Source organism: Physeter macrocephalus, chromosome 3 (assembly GCF_002837175.3).
Source record: "Physeter macrocephalus isolate SW-GA chromosome 3, ASM283717v5, whole genome shotgun sequence".
In the NCBI taxonomy this organism is placed as follows: Eukaryota; Metazoa; Chordata; class Mammalia; order Artiodactyla; family Physeteridae; genus Physeter; species Physeter macrocephalus.
The window spans coordinates 24,897,176-24,910,301 of NC_041216.1; the positions used below are offsets into that span (position 1 = coordinate 24,897,176).

At 42.7% G+C, this 13,126-nt stretch overlaps 1 protein-coding gene across 5 annotated transcripts in view; it reads right to left on the minus strand.

Moving 5' to 3' along the window:
- Nucleotides 1-13,126, minus strand: part of UBE4B (ubiquitination factor E4B) — a 128,319-nt gene that overhangs the window by 114,678 nt on the left and 515 nt on the right. The gene's annotated exons all lie outside the window — the stretch shown is intronic.

Here is a 13,126-nt window from a genome sequence, read left to right on the forward strand (position 1 = left end):
TGTAGATTGAATGTTAACACTTTTTAACTGGCCCACAAAATAATTATTGCTGAAACCAAAGTGTAAATTCCTCTGGCATATCTATATACAGTAAGGTAAAAGGGTTTTGCTATTGCTTTTTAGCATTTAAAATTTTTCCTTCATCTTGCCTCAAAAATTTTAATTAATTAACTAATTTTTTAAAAAAAAAAGGGACTTCCCTGGCAGCCCAGTGGTTAAGACTCCGCACTTCCACTGCAGGGGACATGGGTTCGCTCCCTGGTTGGGGAACTAAAATCTCGCATGAGCATGGCGTGGCCAAAAAAAAAAAAACTTTACTACCTGCTTTTTTCTAAATGTTCATATCCCTCGATAGCCTAAACAGGATAATTTTATGGGTAAATTAAATCACACATAAAAAGTTCTACTCAGTAGATTATAAAGGTTGCTAGATATATTTTAATTTTCCACCAATTTTCATTTCCCTCTCAGAAATAAGTTTTTCCCACCAGGACATTCATATATACAGAATTTTCCCATCTCTAACATTAAATGTATTTTATTATTTTTGAAAATGAGAAATCTGTATATGATTATTTTGGGTCAATCATAATACCTGATTGGCCAGCACAAAGAAGTATTTACAGACAAGCACTAATAATATAGAAAACTAGCTGTTGGACAACACTTTTTAATTAAAAAATGTTTTAATTTTAAAACATGAGTTATAGTTTTAAATACAACAATCCATAATTCATGAAAACAAGTGTTTATACTATAAAAATATGACCAATGTATTTGATAAAATACAAAAGAGGTTTCATTGAGATTGGAGAAATAAGATATGCAACATGTAAAAGATAATATGGAAGTAAATGCCTCTATGTAAAAATATTGATTAAAAAAAAAAGTGAATCTCTTTGATGAAGTTAAATGAGTTATCCGAAGATTCAATATTGTGTATAAGTAGAAACTTGTTAAAAATTTCAAGAAATTCTATTAATGACATGGCATTAGAGTCAGACATATATCAATATTTTTTCCATTAAAACCTGAACAACGGTCTTTGATAAGCTTTCATCCGGTTTCCTGTAACCTTGGTTCTAACCAAACAGCTCCCCAGACACATACCCACCTTTACAGAGAGAGTCAGTGACAAACCAGGACCAGCTACAGAATTTGTGGGGCCTGGTGCCTAATAAAAATGCAGGGCCTCTCGCTCAAATGTATTAAAAATTTCAAGACAGCAACAGCAGAGCATTCGACCAAGTGTGGGGCACTCCTGACTGCAGGTCACATGTCCGTGAAGCCAGCCCTGGCGACAGGTATAGACAGAGGTCTGACCAAAGACCCTGACCTAATATGACCCTAGAAGAGTGCCTGGCGGATGACAGATGTGCGTGATGATTTGTTTGGAAATCCGAGGAGTTCAGCTCCCCCAAAAGACCCATAAAAGCAAAGGGCCATCTCATCTAGGCAGAAGATTTAACTAATTACCTTGACACTATTACACATCTAGAATCTATACCAAACACTGACAGGGAACCAAGAAACAATGTGCACTCAATACATTTCACAGTGTTTAATTAGAAAGTTAATTAAGTCAAGGCCAAATATTCTCAATACTAGGACCCAAAAGAGACCTCTCTGCCCAGCCGGACTACTGTTTTCAAACGATGCTAAAGATACGGCAGCTGGTAAGCAGTTCACACAGTGTCACCCCATTCAGAGAGTCCCCTTCCCCAGCCCTGCAGGAGGGGACAGTCCCTTCAGAAGACAAAACACGTCACCGGACTTGAGCAGGCTGAATCACCTCGTGTTTTGGGTTTTGGTCCTCACATGCAGCGTGTTTCTCTTGTCTGCACAGTTCCCTTCCTTTCAAGCTTCCTCACTCCTCCTTCACCCCCTTAGTACATGCACGCCACCTGATCACTCCAGATTTTAGGAGAAAGGAGGAGGAGGTGTGACAGGTGATAACCCTGGGGCTTCACGCAAAAGACGGCAGCTGGGTGAGAAGAGACTTTAGGAAGTTTAAGGGGCTGGGGGAGAGGATTCCAACCCAACCTTTCGCACAAGCCTCAGCCTATTCGCTACCTTAACAAGTAAGAGACCCCCTTTTACACTCTCGGCATTGTTCCGTGCAAAGCGCTCGTTAGGTGCTATATAAGCACCAACTAAAATTCTAACCATGTACAACTTAATCTTACTCTGGAAAAGAGAGCTAATTTGTCCTAGGAAGGGACATATGAGAGCTAATATGTCCCTACATGCTCTGCCAGGGCACTGCACTCAGCACTTTATGTATCACTGCAATTAATATGAAGAACAATGCCACGGACAGGTATGCAGACCCCCATTTTACAAGTGAGGAAACTGAGGCTCAGCAAGTGCTTTGCCCTGGGTCATCCAATTGGTTGGTCCACCTAAAACCCAGGTACATCTGACTCTGAATTACAGCTCTGACAATAAGGTTTCTTTCCAGTGCCTACCTTAACCTAACTAATGTAATTTTATGGAGCAACAGCGAAAACAAAACAAAAAACTATTGCAGCACAAGAACTGGGAGTCACGGAAAGACGCCTTGTAGTCAATTCGTGAACTCCGCAAATATTTACCGTGGGGCACCCTGTGTCAAGCCCCGTGCTAAGAGATGGATAAAAAACAGTGAAAACGAGAATAATCAGGGCTTATGCTGCAGTAGGAGATACGCCAAACGAATAGACAATTCCAATCAGTGTGATTAATATCAGGATAGGAGAAGCGATTTTAATGAAACACCTTTTCTGTTCTTCCTATTTCTCCTCAACTCCTCCCCCTTCAGCTTCTGCTGACTCCTACTGGTTTAGGAGCGTTTGGGGTTACACAGTTGGCTGTGCTCGATAATCACATGGCAAAACCTTTCAGACCCACAAGCACCCACCAACATCAGAGATTTTTTCACCATCTCCAATTTTTCTTCAGTGCTTCTAAAAATTTTACAATCAATTTCAAAAGAGTGAATGTAACAGAGTTGGCCCAGAGTAAGAAATAACTGAAACATTTATCCTCACCACAGATTTTTCTAAATGTCAAAAATTCTGATCATCTTTACAGACTAACTCAAATCCTCCCAGAGCCCTTCCCAGATTTCCCCAGTCAGAATTCACTGCTCCATCAACTGTACTCCTTTACTTAAATATCTATTTCGGCCCTTGAACTCTAGTTGGAGTTGGCTGTGTTCCTGTCTCCCCATTGCAGTACGAGCTCACTGAAGGTGAAGACCAGGTCTTACTCATATTTGAGACGGCATCTCCACACATGTACCCCTCAATACCCAGCAGAGCGTAAACACCCCACATATATTTGCTGAAACTACACAAACAAAATTAATATTTTATCATAAACCTATTTGCCACTCTTTCTTAAACGTTTTAAAGATTAACTGTAGTACGATTCAGTGCACCCAGATTATGGTTCAAAATTTACACTTGGAACTCTTCAGGCCCCAAACACCCTGCTAGGAATAATATACAAATTTACCTCCACACCTTTACTTCCTACCTCGGGAAAGAGAGGAACAGAGTAAAGAGTAAATAAATATTTACTGAATGAATAAAGGAATTAGTGATCATAATAGGAAATGGTAAAAGATAAAATTTAAAAGGATATGTTCTGGGACTTCCGTGGTGGCACAGTGGTTAAGAATCCGCCTGCCAATGCAGGGGACACAGGTTCAAGCCCTGGTCCGGGAAGATCCCACATGCCGTGGAGCAACTAAGCCCGTGCGCCACAACTACTGAGCCCACACGCCTAGAGCCCGTGCTCCGCAACGAGAAGCCACTGCAATGAGAAGCCCGCGCACTGCAACGAAGAGTAGCCCCTACTCGCCGCAACTAGAGAAAGAGTAGCCCCTGCACGCGGCAACAAAGACCCAACACAGCCATAAATAAATAAATAAATAGACAGATAGATAGATAGATAGATATGTTCGCCAAATATCTTCTTCCCACTTTTTAAACCCATGGCTTCATAGTGTATGGATGGCTCCCCAGTATACCCCTGGAGCTGATACCTCACTGTGAGCTATGTACTCTCCCATCCCGTTCTGCCTTATTCTGTCTTGAACCTATTCAGCAATGAAATTGGTCTTGTCAAGGTCACTAATGACCTCCACGTTGCCAAATCCCATCGTTGAGTCTTGGTCTTCCTTTAATTTACTTTACTGGAATTCAACAGAGCTGAACATTGCCCTCTGTCATGAAACACTTTCTTCTCCTGGACACCAGAACTCCAGGCTCTCTTGTCTTTCCTTCTATCTCAGTGGCTATCCCTTGTCAGTTCTTTTCTGGGTCCTCTTTTTTTTAAAATATTAATTTATTTTTGTTTATTTTATTTTTGGCTGTGTTGGGTCTTTGCTGCTGCGCCCGGGCTTTCTCTAGTTATGGCAGGCAGGGGCTTCTCGTTGGGGTGGCTTCTCTTGTTGCGGAGCACGGGCTCTAGGCACACAGGCTCAGTAGTTGTGGCTCGCGGGCTCTAGAGCGCAGGCTCAGCAGTTGTGGCGCACGGGCTTAGGTGCTCCGCGGCATGTGGGATCTTCCCGGACCAGGGCTCGAACCCGTGTCCCCTGCATTGGCAAGCAGATTCTTAACCACTGAGCCACCAGGGAAGCCCCCTGGGTCCTCTTTCCTTCCCATCTCTAAATGCTGGAGAGGCTCAAGGCTCAGTCCTCTGACCTCCACTCTTCTACCTAGGCTCACTCCCTAGGTCATCTGTCCATTCTCATGATTTTAAATATACTGACAACGTCCTGATTGGTATCCCCAACCCCAGCCTTCTTCCTGAACTGCAAGCCCAACATATATCCAACAACCCACTTAACATCTCCAAGTGGACAAATAATAAGCAATATAACAAGAATATGATCAAAACAGATAGCTTAATTTCTCCCTCTAATCTCCTCTTTCAGTGTTCCCCACCTCAGTACAGGACAACTCCGTTTTTCAAGCTGCGTAGGCTAAAACTCTTGGCATCACTGTGGTAGAGATAGCTAGTTGCCTCCTCCTCCTATACATTCAGCCACCCTTGCATTTGGTTATGGCCACGTGACTAAGTTCTAACCAAGGAGATGTAAGCAATGATGTGTGACACCTCTGATCGTGCCCTTGACGGACAGGAACATGTCCTCCCCTTTGGTCCCTGAGGACTGGAATGCAGATATGCGTGTAGGCACTGGAGCAGCCATCTTGGACTACAAGCTAGATGCCTCATACAGAGGATAACAGAGCACTAAACAGAACTGGCTCCCTAGTAATCATGGAATTATTAAACCGGCTCTCAACCACCTACCCAGATTTTTACTTAAAAGAAAAATAAGCTTCTATCTTATTTAAGCCATTATTTTGGATATCTCTGCTGCAGCAATCAAACCAATATCTAAACTAATATATAGAATTTGGAACCTGGAAGTACTCAACCTAAACAGACTATAAATACGTGGCAGTGGCTTAGGGCTCAGCATGGGCACAGATATTGCAGGATGGAAGGCTGGTAACCTTGTTAGGCCACAATGAAACGTTTGGTAAAACCTGTGACACCTCAGAAAATAGCCTGCATGCCTACACGGCCTACAGTTCTAGGGGAACTGGTTGAACGATTCGGAATTTGGGTGCCTATTGGCTTCTTGCCGCTTTAAGCAAGAAGTTCCGCAAGAATGAGACAGACTCAAGCTGCAGTTTGCCGATTTACCTGCAGAGATAAAAGGGAAAACAGGTCTGCCTAAGGCACGTCCACAGGCGAGTCTAAGTTTGCTCAGAGTCTGGTAATTTGGGGATCAAGCAGGGTTGAAAAAGCCAACTCCTTCAGGCTCCTGAAAGAAACAGGATGGAGACACCGTTCGGTCCCCGGAAGGGGATATTCTCCAATGACCTGGCCCCAAAGGACTGCGTCAGGAACTCCCAGCACTGCCAAGGCAGGGAGACCCCCTACCACAGCCTGGCAGGAGCTGACAACGGCTGTGGACCAGTGAGGGATCTGTACTCGCCATTCTTCCCTTTTCGAAACGGTAGTTATTTCCATGAGTCTATCCTACCCCACCACAGCACATGGTGGGGCGGGGGCGCGGGGAGGGGAAAGCAGCTGATAAGTTGCATTTTCATCTAAAGGTTCCTGGATGGTGTATCACCCAGAGATTCTGGACTCAACTGAAGGTTGCCTCTTTAGGAAAGCAGAGCGTGTGTTTCAGGTTTCGGAAGAAGGGTCTGAACAGAATGGCCTTGACTGTACTCCCCCTCTAACGTGAGAGAACTTTCAGCTGAGCATTCGGCTACCCAGTAAGAACTGCAGTTCTCAGCTTCCCAGCGAGGAGCTGTGGCCAGGTGACTTCGGTTCTGGCCAACGGGAGGTGAGCAGAAGTGAGTGATCTGTGCAACTTCCAAGCTGTGCCATAAAGAGGAGCATGACTTCTCCTTCCCCTCTCCTCTCGTCCCTCTGGCTACAGCGCAGACAGACGTGGACCAAAAGATGGATGCCATATGTTAGGAGAGTTGGTACGACAGGACAGAAGGCGCCTGGGCCCCTGATGAGCGCAGAGCTGCCACAGCAGCCCCAGCCTCCTACCCAGACTTCTATTTAGAGAGAAATATACATCTATCTGGTTTAAGCAGCTGCTATTTCGTGTCGCGCTATTTCAACGGTTACAACGGTCCACTCGATGACATCCCAACTCAGGTGGCCATTCTTGACTCCACTCCACATCCATCCCATCACCCAATCCTATTGGCTCTACCCGCAAAATATCTGACCATCCTCTATCTGACCTTTTCTCACCTCCTCCACCACAAACCCTGGTCCTGGGACTCCTGCACTGGCCTCCTAACCTTTCTCTCCATTTTCGCTCTTTCCCCCTTTATCTATTCTCTTCACAGCAGCCACAGTGATTCTTTTAAAACATAAATCAGGGACTTCCCTGGTTCGGTGGTTAAGACTCCGCGCTCCCAGTGCAGGGGGCCCGGGTTTGATCCCTGGTCAGGGAACTAGATCCCACATGCCGCAGTTAAGACCCGGCGCAGCCAAATAAACTAATTAATTAATAAATTTTTTTGAAAACCCATAAATCAGAATGTAAGCCCCGTGAAGGCAAGGATTTCTGCCTGTATTGTTCATTCATATAGCCTAGTGCAGGGGGCCCGGGTTCGATCCCTGGTCAGGGAACTAGATCCCACATGCCGCAGCTAAGACCCGGCGCAGCCAAATAAACTAATTAATTAATAAATTTTTTTGAAAACCCATAAATCAGAATGTAAGCCCCGTGAAGGCAAGGATTTCTGCCTGTATTGTTCATTCATATAGCCTCATGATCTAAAACAAAGCTGGGCATATACTGTATGTCATCAAATACAAAATGTCACTGCCTGTACACGGCACCATTGTTTTTTGCACCACCAGGAAAAAAAACTACTGGCCATTAAACCACAACAAAATACCTTAACAACAGACCAGGCCAGAGTAGTAATCAGTTACACCAGCCTCTCATTGCTTTGAAATTTCTTTCTGAGAAGGTGGAGCGTCTCTGACCTTCAGTTGCATCGCCTGGGTGTAAAAGGCAGTCCTTCTAAACTGTATGTTCCATTTCAAAACGTGACACAGCTTCAGAGACTTGTGGATTTCTGCCTTTCCACGGCTCCCTAACGCACTTGGTTGCTGCTTTGCAATAAAGTATGAACTTGTGGTCACTCTTTCACCAACATTTTCTTTGTTTTCTTCACTAGTATCAAATTGAGACCCCACTGCTGTTTCCATTTCTCTCTGCGTACAAAGTAACATAGGCTTTCACTGCTAATCAAAGTGTAATTTGGGGGGAGGCATTTAAAATAGCAACTATATTTATCATGCACAGCATTTAACTGAAAGCACAACAACATGAACAGGTATAACCAGGTTTACAGATAAACAGGAAATAACAACTTTCACAACTGCCACATGGCCAGCCGTGACTACACCAAGAAGCATCCCAATTTCAAAGGTGTGAAAATGTGAAGTTAAAAAAAAAAAAAAAAGGGCGGGGCACCTCAGAATTGACTGAAACCCAGTTACAAGAACTCAGTAAATGTTTGCAGAGTGAATGAAACACTTCACCTCCGGCCACTGTGCCCTTGCTTAGCAGGCTCCAAACACACTGGGCCTCCTTGCTGCTCCTAGAGCAGATCCGGGATATGCCCCTGGTTCCTGGTGTTCCCCGTTACTGAGAACACTCTACCCCCTAGATGGGTCCCTGTCATCCTTTAAATTTCTTTCCAGAAGTCACCTCCTAAAATTGCACGCTCCTCGCACTGCTCTCCATCCCTTTATAGCCTATCTTATTTTTCTCCGTGGTACTGTCACCAAATGACATCTCATGTGTATGTATTTGTTTATCACGTCTCCTCCCGCTAGAATGGAGCTCCACGCAAGCAAGGCTCATGTGGTGTCTGACACGCAGCAAGTAAACAGCAAGTATCACTGAATGAGCTGCGACAGGAAGTTCTCTCCACCTGGACACACCACAAGTACCTTCTGAGAAAATGCATTCTGCCAAGCACAGGCCTGAAGACCCAAGGACCCGTTGTCAGAAGTCTTTCTTTTTCCCATAAAAGAGTAGAGGGCTATTCGATGAGCTCCACTCTTAGCAATAACGAGGGCTTCCACTTCCCATCTCAAAAGGGACAATAAAAATGCCAGATGTAACCATTACATCTGGCTCAGATTATTCCTCTTTTGGAGGTAGTTTAGCAAAGGGATTAAGAACTCTGGGATCAGACTCTGGATTAGAATCAAGGTTCTACCGCTTCCTCATTGTCCACCTTTTGGCAAGTTAATTTCTATCAGCCTCAACTTTTTAATCTGTAAAACGGGGCTATCAATACCAACCTTGCTGAGCAAGTTAAGTGCTTCGCACATATTAAGAGCTTCAGAAATATCAGCTATTATCATTACCATTCTCTGTTTCTTGGCTAAAATGAACAAAAAGGAGTGGAGGAGGGGCCTGGGAGGCAACATCCCACTCTCCTTCCAGGCTTGAGGAAGGAGAATCCTGGTTATCAAGTGAGTGTTAGCAATGATCTACTGGGAAAAAAGTGAGCTCAGGTCCTGAGGCCTGTTACAAAGAAAGAAAAGGTCAGAGATGGAGGGGTTAAAAGCAGAAAGGCCAGGGCTGGCGTCTCTATGTCAGCTCATCTTTCAGTGGTCCAAAGGAACTAATCTGCTTTCTCCAAAATCTGCTCCTTGTCTGGAATTCCTTCTCTCTCCTCCCATCCATCCTTCTCCCAAACTAGAAACCAAGGAGTCATCTTTTTCTTTCTTCCCCTGCCTCCACCTCTTTCACATCAAACTTATCATCAGAAGTGGGTTAACTTCGATCCTCAGTATTTCTGATGTCTGCTCTCGTCCGCTCCCATTGCCAAGGCCTTGCTTCAGACTCCACTGCCTTGTTCCCCAGAGCAACAGCAGCCACCTTCTTCCTATCCACCTCCGACACCCTTGCCACTTATCTTTCTAATCCCTTAAAATCCCTCAAAGGCTTCTGATAGTCTTACTGAGAAAGTTCAAACTCCTAAGCATTTCTGAAAACCATCCGAGACCCGGTGCCTGTCTGCCTGCGGCCACTCCCCCAGGCAAATCCTGTCTCCAGTCCCACTACTTCTTGTGGTTTCCTGAGCTCCCCAGTTTCACAGCCGGTTTCAAGAGCCCTTCTCCTGACAACTACTGCTCAGCATAAGCATCGCTTTTTCTTGAACGTTTTCGCTAAGATGCTAAGCCACCGGGGCTCCCTTCTCGTTTTTTCTTACTGTCTTGTGCGTAGGTCCACAATAGCTCTTAGCACCCTGTATTGTAATTGCTGGACCCCTAGCTATTTCTATCTCTACCCATCCCCTAACCCCGGCTGAATAATTTCTTTAAGGAAAAGACTGTGTTTCTCCTCACCTACCTAACACATTGCTGGAAATGCACAGCATATTTTTTTTTTAAACATCTTTATTGGAGTTTAATTGCTTTCCAGTGGTGTGTTAGTTGCTGCTGTACAACAAAGTGAATCAGCTATACATACACATATATCCCCATATCGCCTCCCTCTTGCGTCTCCCTCCCACCCTCCCTATCCCACCCCGCTAGGTGGTCACACAGCAACAGCGTCTTTTTTAAAAATGTTTGCTGAGTGAATGATTTTGCAGGGGTGTGATGAGAGTCAGCACCAAAGACTATAAACCTGATCACGTCATGAATGAATTCATAAAAAAACAACAGTTTTACAGAAAAACTATGCAGATCAAGCATGTTAGTAGGATATTTATATAGACGCTGTGGTGAATTTATTGCCAGTCGTTGGGCAGTAAAATACCGTAAAAAGAGCTTTTAGATCAGGAACCCTGCGTTTGAATTCCAATTCTGTCACTTCTAAGCCAGGGCACTATGGACTTAACCTGATTCTCAGTTGCTTCACCTATAAAACAAGGAAAATTTAAGGAACTGCTGGACTGCACTGTTTTATCAAATGAGACAATGGTTGTAAAATGCCTGGCACAGAGCAGGCTTCTAAGACTGTTAGTAAACGTTGGTCCCTTTCCACTGAAAAGACACTGCTAAAATGTCCAAGGTCATATATTCTGCATTTGGGAAGGAAGACAACTTCTAAAACCTTGACCACACCCTGAATCCCAGCCAGCCCTCTTGAAGATGAACTAGGTCATACAGATTTTGCAAAAAAAAAAAAAAAAATCATTTCAATGAAAACACACCATCACCACAGTTGAAAACCAGTTTAAAATGCCTGCCCTACTCAGAGCATAATTTTGGTATTAAAAAAACAACACATGAGCAGGGTACAGAATGAATGTAATGTAAATAATGACGTCTTGAAATACAGGTTCCTGAAGAGAATAAACTTAGTCATGGATCTGCTCTATACGGCAAAGGACTCATTGTAATGTGCTATATAAACAGCAATGAAGTTAAAGAAATACTCTACTTAGAAAGCACAAGAGAAGAAAGGTACAAGAATTCAAGGTGATCTATAAGAGGGACCAAAAAGTACCCATAATGTAAAATCTTCTAAAGCTACTACCCTGGTTATACCAGCCTCTATTTTTCATGGACATTCTCATATATTTTCATTTTGCTAAAATACGAAACTCTGTCTTACCTGATTTCCTAATTTAGATTGAAAGATCAATGTCTTGACTGTTTACACCCTGAGATGCATGTTTGAGTTTTCAATAATATAAACGTATTATTTTCTAACCAAATAAATGTCAACTACCGTATCTGTGACACAAGTTTCCACCAATAGAGTAACAATAAGGCAAAAGTTTTGGAAATGTCTCTGCTGAGAACTGTTCACCTAATCCCAGAATTAAAGGAAATGGATTAAAAAAAAGTAAGCTTTTTCCCCATAAAATATGTTTTAGATTATGCTGAGAGTAAAATTACCAGTTATTGAACTGTCCCTTTGTGTTCAGGCCAAGTAATTTGTTGAACATAATTTTATATTGATCTTATATTAGTGAATTTAATTTTTCACATTTATTTTAACATTTTGTTGACCTTGAAAAATGTCTTTCTCCTCCACAATGACTGCATTTGTTCCATATATGGTAAAAAAAAAAAAAGTTAATACCTTCTTCAAGGACTGGATAAAGTGAAGAGCTACATACAGTTCAGATTATACAGTTCTTTAACTGGTCTGTATGCTTTAACGGTTTTCTTAGTGAAAACTCAAGTATGTAAAAACTTCTAAACCAGGAACAATTTAGAGAATGTCAAGAAAAAAAAGTAATTTCTGGAGGTAAAAGACTTACTAAAAAACTCTCTGCCTTAAGAGAAATGATCCACTAGCATTAATGTTAAAGAAAAAAGGAGGTGCACTTTAAAAAAACTACACAAAACAAAGTGCCTCTAAGAGGATCTCTTGATAGTTCCTACCCGAATGAAAGAAATTGTTCAATATTCTTCTAATTTAAGATTACACTATTGATGCATTTAGAAAACAAAGTCAGTAACAAAGAATGGGCAATCCTGACTTTCCAAAAGGCCAGGTATCAAAACCATCAAAATTATTTGCTTCCTTTCCTATGTGACCCTTAACCCACCACTTGCCTGCCTCATCTCTGGAGAATTTTAGTCCCTAGGTAAATATATTGACTGCTCTGCAGCTAAAACTGAAGCATGGAAGTTTTACAGTACAACCAACCTGATGGATGACTACGTTCATAATACTGTAGGGAAGTTTTACATGAACTGTGGAAGAAATGGTAGGTGGAAGAGAGGGAGGCCAGCAGGGGTCCTGAAAGGGAAGCTCCCAATTTGTTTAAAAACAAAAAAAAAGAAGGGAAAAGTCAACAGAGTCACAGGAAAATCCTTGTACCCTAAACGCCACTTTTTCTTCTTATTATTAAATAATCTTGAAAACATCAAGAAGGGGATCTGTAAGACTCCTTTCAGAAATGATAACAGGGGGAATTTTCAAAGTCATTTGCTTCCATTTGCTTCCTGTTCAGTGTCTGTTAACAGCAAAACACAAGTTTGAAAGGGCCAAAAACTAGAAAAAGGCATAATGAAAGAGAAGTATGCCAGAAGCCATTAGTGGTCTAGAATTGCTCGAATTGCTAAATTGCTAGAATTTAACTGTAATTCACGAAGCTATTGAGAAGATACATATTTTGTTAAATATCAAAGAATCTGTCTGTAGACCACCCCCAAACACATATGTAATGTTTAATTAACTTATACAATGAAATGCCACACATACTTGGGATTTCAAATCCTTTAAAAACATACACCTATACATTATGATTCCTCCCAAAATTATTCTTTAGATCTCTGCGGTAAGGCGCGCGCGCGCACACGCACATGCGCGAGCGCGCGCGTATACACACACACACACACACACACACACACACACACACACAACTTGATGTAAATCTAGCCCTTCTTGCTTAAATACCCTGAAGAAAAGAATGAAAGCCTCAGTATGCTCTCCTCTTCTTTAGATCCTAAAAGAAGACTCGAAAAGAGGCAAATGGAGTTCAGGATGGAAAAAGAAGGCAAAGGAATACAAGAGAATACAACCGGAGACCCTCTCAGGGACTCATTTAATTCTTAGAAAATGTCATCTCCATTCCTGCCCAAAGGCCAGGCA